This window comes from Pleurodeles waltl, chromosome 5, assembly GCF_031143425.1.
Source record: "Pleurodeles waltl isolate 20211129_DDA chromosome 5, aPleWal1.hap1.20221129, whole genome shotgun sequence".
NCBI lineage: Eukaryota > Metazoa > Chordata > Amphibia > Caudata > Salamandridae > Pleurodeles > Pleurodeles waltl.
In genome coordinates this window covers 35,338,986-35,356,414 of record NC_090444.1, presented here as the reverse complement: position 1 = coordinate 35,356,414, position 17,429 = coordinate 35,338,986, and the positions used below count along the sequence as shown (strand labels likewise).

Sequence of the window (17,429 nt, the reverse complement as noted above, 5' to 3'; positions counted from 1 at the left end):
CAGTGTACTCACCTGTTGGTCTGGGGGCCCATACAGCTGTCGGTACTGTGATAGAACCCCATCCACTAGTCTTTCCAACTCCACAGCGATTAAGGCAGGGGCTCTTTACCCTGTGACACGAGCCATGGTCAGTTCTAGACACAGGTCACAGCAGCACTTGCCATGTAGGTCTTCTCCTATTTAAGGTCAGGTAGCAAGTGAGTGAACAGATAGAAAATTGCGGTCACGTCCGTGGTGGTGCATACTGTCACTGCCGGTGTACATCACCATTGGCCACTGTAACCCGTAGAGACCAATCATATCCAATGAGGAGTTGCACAGCGGTTTTCGACCACCTCCCGCAACTGCGCACAATGTCAGCGGAATTACCTCATTTCCACCTGTCCCTCCATGCAGGACCGGCAGACTCCATTTTTGGGGGGAGCATGCCATGGCACCTAACTGCCTCACAGTACACATAGGCACCATTTGGGCCTATACAACAATATTGTGTTACAGTCACAACATGCAATGTAGTGTAGTGTTTGGAAATATGGAATACTTACCAGCTACTCACTGTTTGCCCCCTAGATTGCAATCGCTGCGGATGAACAGGAGATGGAGACATCTCCCCGTGTACAGGCCCTGGTGGACTTGGCAACAATGGAGGACAGGCACATTATCCTCACCTATAGACTGGACAGGGCCACAATCACAGAGCTGTGCACCCAATTGGAACCTGACCTGACATCTGCTATCCGTCAGCCCACCAGGATCCCCCCTCTTGTGCAAGGCATATCTGTGCTCCATTTCCTGGCAAATGATTCCTTCCAAGTGACAGTGGGCTTGGCAGCAGGAATGTCTCAGCCAATGTTCTCAATAGTGCTGACCAGAGTATTGTCTGCCCTGATTAAACACATGCACAGCTACATTGTTTTTCCCCAGGTGGATGATTTGGACACAGTGAAAGCTGATTTCCATGCAATGGGATATATATCCCCAACATAATTGGGGCTACTGATGATACACATATTGCATTTGTCCCCCGAGAAATGAAAAGGTGTTCAGAAATCATAAGAGCTTTCACTCCATGAATGTGCAGATAGTGTGCCTGGTGGACCAGTACATCTCCCATGTCAGTGTAAAGTATCCTGGGTCTGTGCATGATGCCTTTATCCTGAGGACTAGCAGCATCCCATATGTGATGGCTCAACTCCAGAGGCACCGGGTGTGGCTGATAGGTGAGCCCTGGTTCCCTCCCAGGGGATGTTGGTGTATGGTGTAGGCCCTAAGAGTTACTGTGGGGGTTATTCTAACTTTGGAGGAGTGTTAATCCGTCCCAAAAGTGACGGTAAAGTGACGGATATACCACCAGCCGTATTACGAGTTCCATAGGATATAATGGACTCGTAATACGGCTGGTGGTAAATCCGTCACTTTTCTGTCACTTTTGGGACGGATTAACACCTCCTCCAAAGTTAGAATAACCCCCGTGTGTCTTACAGTTGTCCATCGATATTTGCAAGTGACTCTGGTTAACCCAACCTCTCATGGCTACTGACCCCTCTGAGGAATCCCAGGACAAGGGCAGAGGAATGTTACACTGAGGCACATGGGCGAATAATAGAAAGGACATTTGGCCTCTTGAAAGCCAGGTTTTGTTGCCTTCATCTTACAGGTGGATCGCTGTACTACTCACCCAAGAAGGTTTGCAAGATCATCGTGGCATGCTGTATGTTGCACAACCTTGCCTTATGTCGGCAGGTGCCTTTTCTGCAGGAGAATGTGGCTGGAGATGAACGTGTGGCAGCAGTGGACCCTGTGGACAGTGAAGATGAGGAGGCAGAGGATGAGGATGAGGACAACAGAAGTGCAATGATATGACAGTACTTCCAATGACACACAGGTTAGACACTGTAATTACACTTTAAGTTGGCAGTTTTGTGTTTGACATTGTCACTGGCAGGATGATTTTCCCACTTCTATGGGAACTTACTATACACTTTGGCATCTCTATTTTCAGATATTTGTGCCCCACTATCGCTCCTGGTGTGTTGACTGCAGCCAACTACAGGTCATGCCTATGTATCCATTACTGTACAGTTATATTGCAGGGTTTAAAGCTTGTTAAACGAATACATGGTTCAATGATTTGACAGACTCCATACTTGTATTTATTCAAATGGTGTTTATTGAATTGCTAATGAGTAGAGGGGATGTGCAATGGGCTGGGGTGATGATGGAGGGATGTCCAGGATAGAGTCCAGTCTATTTGTATCACAGGTGCAGTGTCCAAGGGGGCATAGGAAGGGGAGCAATGGCAGTTCAAGGTGGACCGAGTGACAGAGAGGGACACAAGGGTGACATTCAGGAGAGTCTTATTTCCTGCTGGTGGTCTTGGCAATGTTCTCTGGCTTCTGCCTGGATTGCACGGATCGGTTGCGGGCTGGTTCTCCTTCTGCGGGGTCTCCTGTCCACTAGCGACAGCGGAGGTGGAAGGCTGTTCATCGGTTTGGCTAGTGTCAGGAGCCCGGTGGTGTGCCACTGCCTCCCTCATGGTGTGGGCCATTTCTGCCAGCACCCCTGCAATGGAGACTAGGGTGGTGTTGATGTCCTTCAAGTCCTCCCTGATCCCCAGGTACTGTCCCTCTTGCAGTCCCTGGGTCTCCTGCACCTTGTCCAGTGTATGGCCCATCGTCTCCTGGGAATGGTGGTATGCTCCCAGGATGTTAGTGAGTGCCTCCTGGAGAGTTAGTTACCTGGGCCTGTCCTCCCCCTGTCACACAGCAGTCCTCCCAGCTTCCCTGTTGTCCTGTGCCTCTGTCCCCTGAACCATGTGCCCACTGACCCCAGGTCCCTGATCATCCTGTGTTTGTGGGGTGGCCTGGGGTCCCTGTAGTGGCGGACGCACTGCTGATTAACGTGTCCTGGGTACAAAGGTATGGGCCCGCTGGGTGGGTGCTGTGCTGGTGTTTCCTGAGAGGGGAGGGTCTGTGGTGGTATGGCACTGTGCCTGGGTTACCGACTGTCCGAAGATCCCTGATGGGCCAGGTTGGTCATCCAGATCCAGGTGTCCAGAGCTGCTGTCATCACTGTAGGCCTCTTCTGGGGGTCGACTGGAAGTTGCTGGCACCTCCTCTCCGGTGACATTAGGTGGGGGACCCATTGGGATGTAAATGCAGTGTTATTGTATCTGCGTGTGTCATCTTGTGCATGGTTGTGTTGCCCTCTATGGTTGTTATTGCCCTGCCAGCTTTGCCTTGTATGAGTAGTTATTTTGTGGGCTAGGTGATTCTCTCTAATGTGCATGCTGTAGTCATGGGTGTCCATGCAGGTCTGCGATAGGGTCCTTGTATTGGTATCACATGCAGGGCTTGGTATTGGGATAAGTGGGTTGTGATGGTGGGGTATGTGGGAGGTGGTGAAGTGATGGGAGTGAGGGCAAGGGTGGGGGTTTGTGATGGCATAGAGATGGGGGGTGATAGTAATAGAGATTTGACTTACCAGAGTCCAGTCCTCCTCCTACTCCTGCCAGGCACTCAGGATAGATGATTGCCAAGACTTGCTCCTCCCATGTTGTTAGTTGTGGGGGAGAAGTTGGGGGTCCACCGCCATTCCTCTCTACAGCTATTTGGTGTCTTGCTGCTGTGGAACGTACCTTCTCCCATAGGTCGTTCCACCTCTTCCCGATGTCATCCCTTGTTCTAGGGTGCTGTCCCACAGCGTTGACCCTGTCCACGAATCTCCGCCATAGCTCCATCTTCCTGGCAATGGACGTCTGTGGCACCTGAGATCTGAATAGCTGTGGCTCTACCTATATGATTTCCTCCACCATGACCCTTAGCTCCTCCTTCAGATAACCTGGGCTGTTGTTGCAGTGCCATGGGTGTATTGCGAGTGGTGTGGGTGAGGGTGTGTGGGGTGCTGTTTTGGGGTGTGTGATATAGGGTACGTGGATGATGTATAAGTGATGGTGGTGTGTGTCTGTCGTCTTGTCTGTGGTGTTGCTATCTCTCTTGTGGCACTTGTTTGTATTGGTAATGGGATTTGGATAATGTGGGTGTGTGTTTTATAGCGGTGTGGGTGAGTGGGTGTGGTGTGTGTATGTGTGTCAGGTGTGTGTGGTTTGAATTGTTCAATGTGGTGTAATTTTGATTGTGTGTGTGTATTTTTAGCGCAGAGGTATGTACTGCCAATGGTTTAGCGGCATTGAATGTCCGCCGTGGGGATTCATGGGTCATAATGCTGTGGGAATAGTTCTATTGGCGTAATGGTGAGGGTTTTACTTCCGCCAGTTTATCATTGACCTTTGGTCTGGCGGACTTGTGTGTGTGGCTGTATATTGACGGATTGCTATGTGTGGGTCATAATATGAGTGGCAGTATTCCGCTGCGGCAGTACTTACCACCAATGTCATAATGAGGGCCTATATCTCCTTTTGGAGGTCTCTAGCTGTAGAGAGTCTGCTCTCTGACTTCGTCTGTCTTTATTCTGTTTTTTTTTTATCACAGCGCTTTTTAGAACCCTTCTGTGCTTGTTTAGTACCTTCCTTATAGTGGTACTCTGAATTTCAGGCTTTTTCAGCCTGGCTCCCAAACTATCCTGTCCTATACTAGTATAGGTGTCGGAAATCATTTTTGGTAGTTGACGGTCCTGTTCTAGTTGTCGAATCTCCCAGAGCAGCTGGCATACAGACAACGCTACAGCTTCCCCATTAATGTTACTTAGTATTATTGAGTAGACTGTGTCAAAGTTAGTTTTATCCTCAAATCCAGGGTTGGAGCAGCCTGGTGTTTGTTTTGAATTTGACTTCTGGCAAATTGCCATGGGTCAGGGTATCATTTGTGGTAGTGTAAATTGCAGCAAAGACTGTACCCCATGTGGTGAAGTCTTCCACTGAGGGAACCATTCCGAATGGCAAGAACATTGTGAAAATGTAATGTATTTCATGTGGTCCCATATGGGGAAACACTGCTTCCAGGTGATTTGTTTTTTGTGTTGTCTAGAACGGAATTTTCTTGCGTTCCGTGGGGCCTTGCCCATGATAGATTGCACTGTTTGTGGGTTAATCCCAGTAATGGCCAATTGGTTTCCAGCTGATGTTGGTGGTGCTGGACTCGCTGCTGTTGTGTTCAAAGTTCGCAATACAAACTGAACAAGTCATCTATAGAATGTTACTAGCTCTTTGTAAAGAGTACGCAGATCAGCTGCCTGCATGTTTTGTACACCGGGTTGGTGTATATGTCGCAAATATTGGCCACATTGGTCTGCCATTATCTAAAGGACCTAATCTCACGGGTTTGTATTAAATGTGGTAGGGCGCCATTAAACCATTTCTGATGTTCTTTCTAGGTAATCTCTATTTCAAGATACTGCTATGCTATGTACCTTTGTGGTACGATTGCAGTATGTGTGAAATGTGTATGTAGTACCATCATCCTCAGGAAAGGTGACCCAGGACTAGTATCTTTCTGTTTGGAAAGCTTCATTAGCTTCTTCAATGAATGTGACATCCCCACCCTCATCTGTCAAGCCATGCCATATTAGATGTAGTGTTAACGTGTGTCTGACATTTTCAGGAATGTCTATGGTATTAGCCATGTTGACTAATGGGTACAGAGAAGGAAATCCAGGTGGGGGGGTGCTCCCTGTTCAGTTGAGAAGGATTATACCTGAGACTACAGACATCTCCATCTAATGGTACTTAGGGTGGCTGTTGTGTGTGAGATAGAGATACTCAGGGCATCTGTAAATTAGTGCTAAAACACCATAGTTGGTGGCACCATGTCGTAGTTGGACTCTCGCTCTTGGCGAGACTGCTGGTTTAGGGATGACATCCAACAGCAAGTCGTAACTGTTGCTCTAACCCTCCGGGCTCATAACGCAGTACATCACTAAAAACCCAAATGGTAAAAGGTGATTTCTAGCAGCCTTTAGGCATGGACTCTAGATTGCGAAATCTCAGGGGAGTCGTGGTGGAACGGAGATTACCCTTTTCTCACATGAGCAACAAGTCTCAGTCACACACAGGCAACGAAAGAGATGCAAGAAAGTTTTTCATAGATTTATTAAAAAGACTGTAATCTGCAATAAAATGCATGAGCCACAAGGAGTAAGATAATGCACAGTGAGGAAAGCATAATTGTGAAAATGAGCGTCATGAGTACAATGACCCCATCATCTTGCAATAAACATAAACATAAGATAAAAAAACATAGAACCCTAGCATGGAGAACCTAATATCTAACCTAATGAAGCTAGGTGTGATAAACATAATCAACCAGTACTGTGTTTAAGAAAAGTGCCCCACCACCCTTGTTACCTTGGAATGAGGCCTCTAGGTCAGACTCCGTGGGGACACAAAGGCTGGGTCTGCATCAAGGCAACATTGAGCATAGATAGCGTTGATGACATCTGGTAGGAATTCCTCTGATAACCTTGTCTGCATAAGATGTATTTATACAGATCTTGTAGGACTCATGACACAGGTATGTTCCCAAACAATAGATAAGGAGGCATGGTATATAACAGTTCCCTCCAAAAGTATATAATGTTCCTGTCACACATAAGTGGGAAAGGGACATGATGTGAATATCCTCGTATATCACTTGTCTTTGAAACTGACAGTGACGACTTCTCAGAGTGGCACTGATAACGTGAAATAAAAACATTTTCCTAACTATAAACATAGCAATCATCTTGAAAGAACTAAATAAATAAATGTGCTAAAACAGAGCAGGCTAACTAGGTTACATGTCACTAGGTGATGGGGGCACAGGCCTGCAAGCCAGAAGGCTAGGTAAACTTTACTCAAAGTTGTTCTGAACTTCTGGATCTTCTTCCAGAAGTCCTGTTTGGGTCCTAGAGGTGTCCACAAACTTGATCCGAGGTTCCAGAACTCTGAGTTGCTCCTACAAATCCCAGAATGCACCTGGTCAGAATCCTCGAATTGCCACTGGACGCTGGTCAGCTGGGCTCTTCTTGCACGACTTGAGGCATGGGACTCTGGGCAGCTCCTTTGTACCTGTACAAACAGGGAGTCCACTCCTGGAGTTGCAGAAGCAAGGCAAAGTCATTTTCTTGGTAAAGCCCAAGGGGTGCAGTTGGTGCGGTCCTGGTGAGTGAAGTTCTTTAAGTGCAGGCAAGGGGTCCAACAGGGCAGTCTTTCTTCTTCAGTATCTTCTTCCAGCAGGAATCTACATTGTGGGGCAGCTCCGCCTTATTTATCCTTGCTGCTGGGGTGGGAAACAGGGGGTTGCACCTTTCCAATGGATGCAGGCCACTACCCTCTGGGATGACCACTTCCTGTGAAGTGTGGTAAAAATAAATCCCAGAAAGCAACTTCTCCAAAAATCCAATATGGAGAAAATTGTTCCATGGAGGTTAGATCTGGCTGAGTCCACCCACTGATGTGACTAATTCTCCCTAACACACCCCTTTCAGACCCTCCACTAATCTAATCACTGGGGCTCTTATCTGTCTGGTCGAGCAGGACATGGGGGAGGTCCAGTTTCTGTTCCAAGTGCTTTCACTACTTTGGAGACCAGTTTGGCTACTCGTCTCCCATCCTGCTCCACCATCTGCTACACCAATTCTCCTCCCACCAGATGCTTCCTTTGTCTCAGCCCAGGCCACTTCACACCTCATTAAAGTAGCTTGGCTCAGGCTGCCCAACAAGGATAGGGCACTACAGGGCTACATTTGGTAACTTTCAGAAATAGTTCTAAAACTGTTTCTCTGTGCTAGTTATAATAAATTAAATCTTTACAAGATCTTGGATTTATTATAACATTTAATTTGATACCACATATGTAGTTCCTCTCTGTCAGAAGTATTTTAAAATAAAGTCTCAGAATGTTAGCCTATGGAGCCAATTGCCTACAAAGGGGAAAACATGTTTTTCCTTCAACAGGGCTTATAAAACATTTTGTATTAAGTCTCAGCTTATATTTAGACTGCACCCAACCCTTGGGGCACCTAGGGCATACCTTAGGGGTGACATAAGCTTTTAAATTTCAATGTTGAATGTGGGGTTAGTTTCAACTTAAACAGCCAGCAAGGCAGTCCTGCCTTCATAATAACACTGGACACCACAGCAGTGCACCTATGGGTGCACTAACTATACTGGAGTCCCTAAACCTACATGACCTAAGGTAGGTTGTCAGAGTCAAATATAATTTGGCCTAATTTGCTTATACTATTTTAGACAGAGAACTGACCTGGGACTGCTTAGCAGTGCCCAGGGCACAGTCAGAGTCAGAAAACACCAATGTCAGCTAAAATTGGGGTAAAAAGTGAGGAAGCTGCTGAAATCAGCCCAGTTTTCCCACAGCAGGGAACCAGCAGGGTGGGTGATCAGAGAACTAGCTGGGTGAGACAAGAGTGGATACTTGGTTTGTGTTGGTCTCTGAAGGGAATACAAACAAGAGAGTGCCAAAAGGCTGGAAGGGAAGCATGAAGGAGCACAGGACTGAAGCATGTTGGAAGTGGCTACAAATTGGGCAGTCGAAGTCTGCAGGGAAAACACAAGTGCACAGGAACATAAAGCAGGGGCACAAAAGACAAACTATCATAAGTGATAGCATGTCTGCTCTTCTGAATTATCACTCTGTGAGGTGAAAAGATTGTATACAACGCAAAGAACAGATTAATCCCACAAAGATCATGGAGACACCCAGGAGCTCCAATGGAAAAGGTACACTGGGAAGTTTATCTGTGCCAAAGGCACACACCTTGGAATCTAACTGGCACCCTTTGAAACAATGAAAACCCAGATAACAGTGCTAGCAATACCAAAACAGAAACTGGGCTCAGGCAAAGCAGGTCTGGAATCAGAGTAGGCTAGGAAAGGTCTGCACTCAAACAAAGTAAGACGGAAAATTGCAGGCAAACAGGAACACAGAATACAAGGCAAGGAGTCTGCAAATAATAGGGCAGGTCAAGAAGAGTGCAGACAGGAGACTATGAACTATGGCTAATATAGGAACAAAGAAACAGGAAAACTATGAACAGAAAGAGATACTACAATTAGCAAAAAAGAGGACACTGGGTTCAGAGAAAAAAATGGAACAGAATCAAATGACAAGCCTGTAGTAACTGCAGCCGGAATACAGATCAGAAGGAGGCACAACAGGAGTCAGTTACAAGCCACAGCACTCTGCACTTACATGGCTGAAATAGCTGGAGGCTCACTGGAGGAGCACAGGTGTAGGGAGAGAGCCAAATGCAAGGAATTAACCAGGTACAGGGAGTAAGGGAGCCACCAATAAAGGGAAGGCTGAACTGAGACTTGTAGGAAGGAAGACCGAGGAAACCAGGAGACACAAGACAGGGATAGGAAAGCCTGGAACAGAGTGTGGATCTGAGGAAACAAAGAGCCGGATCCAGAATGCAGACATAAAGGGTTCAAAATAACCACAGGATCCAGGAACAAATCTAGTGAACAAGGAACCACCATCAGGACATGATGTAGGAAGGGTCTGAAGACAGAAGGAACTACAAGGACCATGATGCATCAGGACACTAGAATGGACGCCAGGACTGGAATAGAAAGTGTATCTGGCAAGGCAAGGTGTACAAGTGTATAACCTCATATTTAGTGATAAAGGCAGGAGTCCAGAGGGCTTCTTCAGCACAGCCTAGTGCCAAGGTTACATAATGCTGACAATGCCCTCATCCCACATACCTATCCAACAAGCCCTTAACCATAATGGAATTCCTTGCCAAAGGCTATCCTAAATCAAGCAGAACACTCTCACACTTTCATTCCACACACCATCGCACATACACTCTTATGCAGGCCTACCTAAGCTATGCTATTTATGGCTTTCGGACAACATAAATGTATTATTTCTGTTAGGCAGTGCCATTTAGCACATCAACTATTCTGTGGTGTATGTTCAAGTAAAATGTGCTTACTATTTATTTTAATTTTTATTGTTACAGACAAAGTTAGCAGGGCTTCATGGAGGAGAAGAACGGAAGTATGGTAGCAGAGTTCATTTTGCTGGGACTGTCTGAGGAGCACAATATGAATATCCTTATATTTTTGTTATTCTTATTGGGGCATACGTGGTCACTATCATTGGAAACGTTTCCCTGATCACAGTTTGTGTTTGTGAGCCTCGCCTTCATACTCCTATGTACTTCTTTCTGGGAAACCTCTCCTTCATTGACATATGTTATTCGGCGGTGATTGCCCCCAATCTGTTGCACCAACTTATAATTTCAAAGAGAATGAGCTTCTCTCGATGTGCAGCTCAGATGTACACATATCTGCTCCTTGGTTGCACAGAATGTGTTCTCCTAGCTATCATGGCTTATGATCGCTACATAGCCATTGTGTTTCCCTTATGTTATACAATTATCATAAGCAGGACTGTCTTTATAAAACTGGCAATTTTTTGCTGGCTATGTGGAAGCACCATTGCACTTCTAGACACAGTCTTCACACTACAGTTGTCTCTGTGGTAATAATGTAATTGACCATTTCTTTAGTGAAGCCACAACTCTTGTAAAGATGGCATGTGCTGATTCTTACTTCTCTGAGATGGTGATCTTCTTTGTGGGGATCTTTGTGCTGCTGATCCCCAGTATAGTGATTCTAATCTCCTACAGCTGCATCGTTGTTGCAATTATAGGAATCTGTTCCTCTGAAGGTCGATACAAGGCCTTCTCCACTTGTGCCTCTCACCTGATGGTTGTCACTATGCTGTTTGGGACAGCTATCTTCATGTACATGAAACCAGTTTCTAAAAGCTCAGGAAATCAAGAAAAAATGGTATCTGTTTTTTACACTGCAACGCCACCAATGCTGAACCCCATGATTTACAGCCTGAGAAACAAGGATGTCAAGGCGGCTTTGAAGAAGTTTATGTGGAGACACATTCATCATTAAATAATTTACTTGTGGTTAATGAATGATAAAACAATGATGACATACTTGAAACCAATAAAAGTTTAATGGCAGGTCTATTATCTCAAACAGAGTGCTAAGCCAGCTTCACTTGCCATCATGTGATGCACCTTAGGCACTGAGATAGGAGGCCTTTAAATCTCCATTGCCTTCATGATGCTATAGGACTGGTTCTCTTTTTTATCATCTTCTCAAGAGCATTCACTGTTCAAAAGCAAGTATGAGAGGTAATCACTTTGGTTGCCAGATAATAACATTAGATTAGAAAGTTTTAGACCTTCCATTAAACATTATTTAAACTGTTGTAATGGGAAGACATTCATTTGTGACATGTACTACCCTTAGATTACATGAATCAATACTTCACCATCAATTCACTGGTATCCTCTATATATTTTTGAAGATTTCTATAAATTCTCAAATTTGTTGGGACTCCAATGGCCAATGTTACCGCCTCTATGTGATCAGCCAATGTCTTAATTGTATTGTTTCACATGAAGAGAGCCATTTGTTCCCCAAAGTCAAGCAATATTGCGCCTATCACCGTTCTTAGATTACAGAATGCCCTCTGATATCTAAGTGCTGTCTCTTTGTTGTATACCGCCAAAATTCACAGCTTTATAAAGGTTCTATTGACACTTAAAATACCCTTCCAAGATAATTCATTACCATTTCCCACTATTGCAATACGCTGCAGCAGTCCCAAATCATGTGAAAGAATGCTCCCATGTAACTGCATCCCCTAAAACATTTATCTGGTTCACTTTGTCCTAACTTGATCCTTACTGCACTGGTGTAATAGATTCTGCATAGGATTTGTAAATGCATAAGCCAAAGCATGCACCTGATCCCCATTCCTCTCTAACCCTCCAAGGCCTCAGCCCACTCCTCATCAGGTAGCCCACACAAATTTGCCACTCACATTTCGCCAAGTCCAGTTAGTGTCCACTTCTTTAGTTTTTTTTTTTTACATACATAAGGGATATTGCTTTTCTTGGGAGTAGCTCAGTTAATACCCTATCCTCCAAGGGACTGAGTTATTTAACATAGCTGTCTTTGGATCTGAAAGTTGCCAGAGCATACCTCAGTTGCAGGTGACTAAACACATCTGCTTCCTAAACAACCAGTAAATGCAGTAGGAGACCAAGCAAGGCAGGAGTCATGTCCACCACCCCAATGGCCAGCACAGGGGATAAGGGTCCCCTGGGCATGGCCATTGCACCCTGTGCCATGTAAGGGGGGCCATTTCAGGGACTACTATGGCATTTAAAAAAAATACAATGTAATACTTACCTGTACTTATCTGTACTTACCTGGGATGGTGTCCCCCATCCTCCACAGTTCCTCTGGTGTGGGTGGGGATGCCCCTGGGGCCTCAGGAGGGCACCTGTAGGCTTATTCCATGGTGTTCCACCATGGAAATAGGCCCACAGGTCCCCTAACACCTGCCCTGACCCAGGAGTTAAAAACGGGGCAAATCGAACTCTGCACCATTTTTTGACACCTCCTCCCTCTTGTTTACCATTTTTGCATGGGAGTATAAATATGGCGTTAAGGCCATAGAGTCATTTTTGCACAGGAACCCCTACCTTGCATCTCATTAAGGCAAGGTAGGTTTCCACTTCCAAAAAAGGACTTTAACTCCATAAATTTGGCGCTAGACGGGTCTAGCACCAAAGTATAAATATGGAGTTAGTTTTGCACCTAATTAGAGTTAAAAAAGTACGCTAATTTGGTGCAGAGTATAAATATTCCCCTAAAGGTGTAGTTGGGTTCACGTTTGGGACCATAATAGAAACTGAGGTAGACAGTCCCAAGACAGTTTCTGTCCCACCTGGTGACATTGGCCTTGTCACCTTGGGTGGTTGTCCCCTTAACATGGATAAGTACAGGCAGTCAAACTTAATAAATGGTGTTGAGACCCAGGCCTACAGGGACACAGGTGCCAGTATCATTTTGGTGACTGAAAACCTGGTGTCACCTGCACAACACCTCCTTGGGCAGAAGTACCAAGCTACTGATGTCAATAACTCAGTCTCTCCCTTTAGCTGTAGTTGAACTTGGTTGGGGTGGAGTTACTGGCCCTAAGCAGGTGGTGGTATCACCCAGCTTACCTGTAGATTGTCTCTTAAGGAATGACCTAGAGGCATCAGGTTGGGCTGAGGTCGAGCTTAGTACCCATGCATCCATGCTGCGTATCCCTGAGGAATTGCTTCCTCTCATTTTGGTTAAATGAAAAAGCAAAGGAGAGAAAAAGGCATGAAATCTCAGGATCCCTCTCCACCAACAGGTAAGTATGGTATCAAAGTATTCTTTCCCCACCCTGCCACTAAGGATACCATTCCTGTGGTGGGATAAACCTCTCCTGGTGTGGAACCTGTACCAAAGGAGCCATCAACTACCACAGCTGCACTCCACGAGGTAAAAGTACCTCTCTGTGGAACTACTAAGCCAGATGGGCAACATTGCACCATTTTAGTAAATATGGAGCATCCCTGCAGCCCTCCCAGAAAAACCTTAGTGCCGCAGCCCTGCACTACCTCTAAACACTTAGGGCCAGATGTATGATTCTGGCCCATTGCGATTCGGTAATTGCGATTTTTAAGAAATCGCTATTACTGACTCGCAAAGGGCCATGTATCACATTTGCGAATCGGTAATAGCGATTTCTTAAAAATCGCAAATGCAATTACCAAATCGCAAATTGCGATACTGGCCTCATTCGCAGCTATGGGCCTGTTGGCCCATAGCTGCGAATTTTTTGCATTTCCAAAATTCCGATTTCTGAACCAGAAATTGCAATTTTGGAAATGCAAAAGGGCAGGGTGCTGGGGGCCTAAGGCCCACTCTCCTGCACCCCATTTTTTTTTTTTTTAACATGTAAAGTACACACATGCCAAAAGGGCATGTGTGCTTTACATGTTACATTTAAAAATGCAGTTTTACTGCATTTTTTTAATTTGCACCAGGTTACCACCTGGTTGCAGACCATGGTATTTTCCATGTGCAAAATACCTTTCTGCGAAATATCGCAATTTGCGATCTTTTGCAGAATTGCCTCGCGACCTGGATTTTGCGAATCGCAAATTGAGATTCGCAAAATCCAGGTCGCAACACAAAAAATCGCAATTTTTGCGATTTCTATTTTGTGGTCTGCGAATGCCTTTGATGCATTGCAGACCACTATTTTGCACTCGCAAACGGCTGATTTTGCCGTTTGCGAGTGCAAAACGTTTTGATACATCTGGCCCTTAGGACAGTAGCCATGTCCTAGTGTAGAGCTTATAGGACAGCAGCCCTGCCCTGCTCCAACTCAAGAGAAACAGCAACCATGTTCTCTCTTACAGCATATGGACAAGGTTTTTGCCCAGCTATGGCTTTATTTAGACAGCATCCCTGTCTAGCATTTACTGCATTTGACAAAGGCCCAGTGGACCAATCCCACTGCCCAACTGTAAAACATACTAATAGGAACTCTGAGAATGTATACTCACACTGTTGGTTTGGTAAAAATGTCCAAACAGGGTAGTTTACATTCACAAAGGGAAGTAACCATATAGTGGATGGTAAAGGGAGTAACCACTCTATTGCAGATATACTCTCCACTTATCACCACATAGACAATACATTCTCAACTGGCCAGGGTTAGCCTTATTGTCCTTCATTGGGGGGGGGGGGGGGGTTGTGTAGGAAGGTAGCCTCTTTCTAGCAGGTTACCCCAACTTTTGGCCTGTTTATGAGTGTGTGTCAGTGTTTTTACTGTGTCACTGAGATCCTGCTAACCAGGACCTCAGTGCTCATAGATAAAAACATATATGTCAGTGTGTTTTGCCTGTCTCACTGGGATCCTGCTAACCAGGACCCCAGTGCTCATAGTTTGTGGCCTAATGTGTATGCCTGTGTAGTGCCTAACGGTGTCACTGAGGCTCTGCTAATCAGAACCTCAGTGCTTATGCTCTCTCTGCTTTTAAATCTGTCACTGTAGGCCAGTGACTACATTCACCAATTTCAATTGGCAATCTGGACCCCCCTTATAAGTCCTTTGTATATGGTACCTAGGTACCAAGGGCATTGGGGTTCCAGGAGATCCATATGAGCTGCAACATTTCTTTTGCCACCCATAGGAAGCTCAGACAAACTCTTACACAGGACTGCCACTGCAGCCTGCGTTAAATAGTGCACACACTATTTCACAGACACTTATAAGTCACCTTTATGTCTAACCTCCACTTGCTGAAGGTTAGGTGCAAAGTTACTAAGTGTGAGGGCACCCTTGCACTAGCAGAGGTGCCCCCACATAGTTCAGGGACATTTCCCCGGACTTTGTGAGTGTGGGGATGCCATTATACTAGTGCACTACATATAGGCCAATACCTATAAGTAGCTTCACAATGGTAACTCCGAATATGGCAATGTAACATGTCTAATATCATGGAATTGTCCCCCCATTCCAAATCTGGTTTTGGGGAGCCAATTCCATGCATCCTGGGGGCTCCAACATGGACCCCCAGTACTGCCAAACCAGCTCTCTAAGGCTTGCACTGCAGCTATAGCTGCTGCCACCTCACAGACAGGGTTCTGCCCTCTTGGGGTCTGGGCAGCCCACTCCCAGGAAGGCAGAATAAAGCATTTCCTCTGAGAGCAGGGTGTTACACCCTCTCCTTTTGGAAATACGTGTTACAGGCTGGGGAGGGGTAGCCTCCCCCAGCCTCTGGAAATGCTTTGAAGGGCACAGATGGTTCCCTCCTTGCATATACCAGTCTACACCAGTTAAGGGACCCCTTCACCCCTGCTCTGGTGGGCAACTTGACAAAGGAAAGGGGAGTGACCACTCCCCTGTCCATCACCACCCCAGGGGTGGTGCCCAGAGCTCCTCCAGTGTGTCCCAGACTTCAGCCATCTTGCTTTCCAAGGTGTGGGGGCACTCTGGAGGGCTCTGAGTGGCCAGTGCCAGAAGGTGACATCAGAGACCCCTCCTGATAGGTCCATACCTGATAAGGTAGACAATTCCACTCTCAGGGCTACTTAGGGTCTCTCCTGTGGGTTCTCTTCAGATTCTGCTTGCAAGTTGGGCAGTCGAAGTCTGCAGGGAAAACACAAGTGCACAGGAATATAAAGCAGGGGCACAAAAGACAAACTATCATAAGTGATAGCATGTCTGCTCTTCTGAATTATCAATCTGTGAGGTGAAAAGATCGTATACAACGCAAAGAACAGATTAATCTCACAAAGATCATGGAGACACCCAGGAGCTCCAATGAAAAAGGTACACTGGGAAGTTTATCTGTGGCAAAGGTACACACCTTGGAATCTAACTGGCACCCTTTGAAACAATGAAAACCCAGATAACAGTGTTAGCAATACCAAAACAGAAACTGGGCTCAGGCAAAGCAGGTCTGGAATCAGAGTAGGCTAGGAAAGGTCTGCACTCAAACAAAGTAAGACGGAAAATTGCAGGCAAACAGGAACACAGAATACAAGGCAAGGAGTCTGCAAATAATAGGGCAGGTCAAGAAGAGTGCAGACAGGAGACTATGAACTATGGCTAATATAGGAACAAAGAAACAGGAAAACTATGAACAGAAAGAGATACTACAATTAGCAAAAAAGAGGACACTGGGTTCAGAGAAAAAAATGGAACAGAATCAAATGACAAGCCTGTAGTAACTGCAGCCGGAATACAGATCAGAAGGAGGCACAACAGGAGTCAGTTACAAGCCACAGCACTCTGCACTTACATGGCTGAAATAGCTGGAGGCTCACTGGAGGAGCACAGGTGTAGGGAGAGAGCCAAATGCAAGGAATTAACCAGGTACAGGGAGTAAGGGAGCCACCAATAAAGGGAAGGCTGAACTGAGACTTGTAGGAAGGAAGACCGAGGAAACCAAGAGACACAAGACATGGATAGGAAAGCCTGGAACAGAGTGTGGATCTGAGGAAACAAAGAGCCGGATCCAGAATGCAGACATAAAGGGTTCAAAATAACCACAGGATCCAGGAACAAATCTAGTGAACAAGGAACCACCATCAGGACATGATGTAGGAAGGTTCTGAAGACAGAAGGAACTACAAGGACCATGATGCATCAGGACACTAGAATGGACGCCAGGACTGGAATAGAAAGTGTATCTGGCAAGGCAAGGTGTACAAGTGTATAACCTCATATTTAGTGATAAAGGCAGGAGTCCAGAGGGCTTATTCAGCACAGCCTAGTGCCAAGGTGACATAATGTTGACAATGCCCTCATCCCACATACCTATCCAACAAGCCCTTAACCATAATGGAATTCCTTGCCAAAGGCTATCCTAAATCAAGCAGAACACTCTCACACTTTCATTCCACACACCATCGCACATACACTCTTATGCAGGCCTACCTAAGCTATGCTATTTATGGCTTTCGGACAACATAAATTTATTATTTCTGTTAGGCAGTGCCATTTAGCACATCAACTATTCTGTGGTGTCTGCTCAAGTAAAATGTGCTTACTATTTATTTTAATTTTTATTGTTACAGACAAAGTTAGCAGGGCTTC

At 45.7% G+C, this 17,429-nt stretch overlaps 1 pseudogene; it reads left to right on the top strand.

Moving 5' to 3' along the window:
• The first annotated feature begins 9,943 nt into the window (after positions 1 to 9,943).
• LOC138296954 (olfactory receptor 2D3-like) lies at positions 9,944 to 10,876 on the top strand (annotated as a pseudogene).
• The last annotated feature ends 6,553 nt before the right edge of the window (positions 10,877 to 17,429 follow it).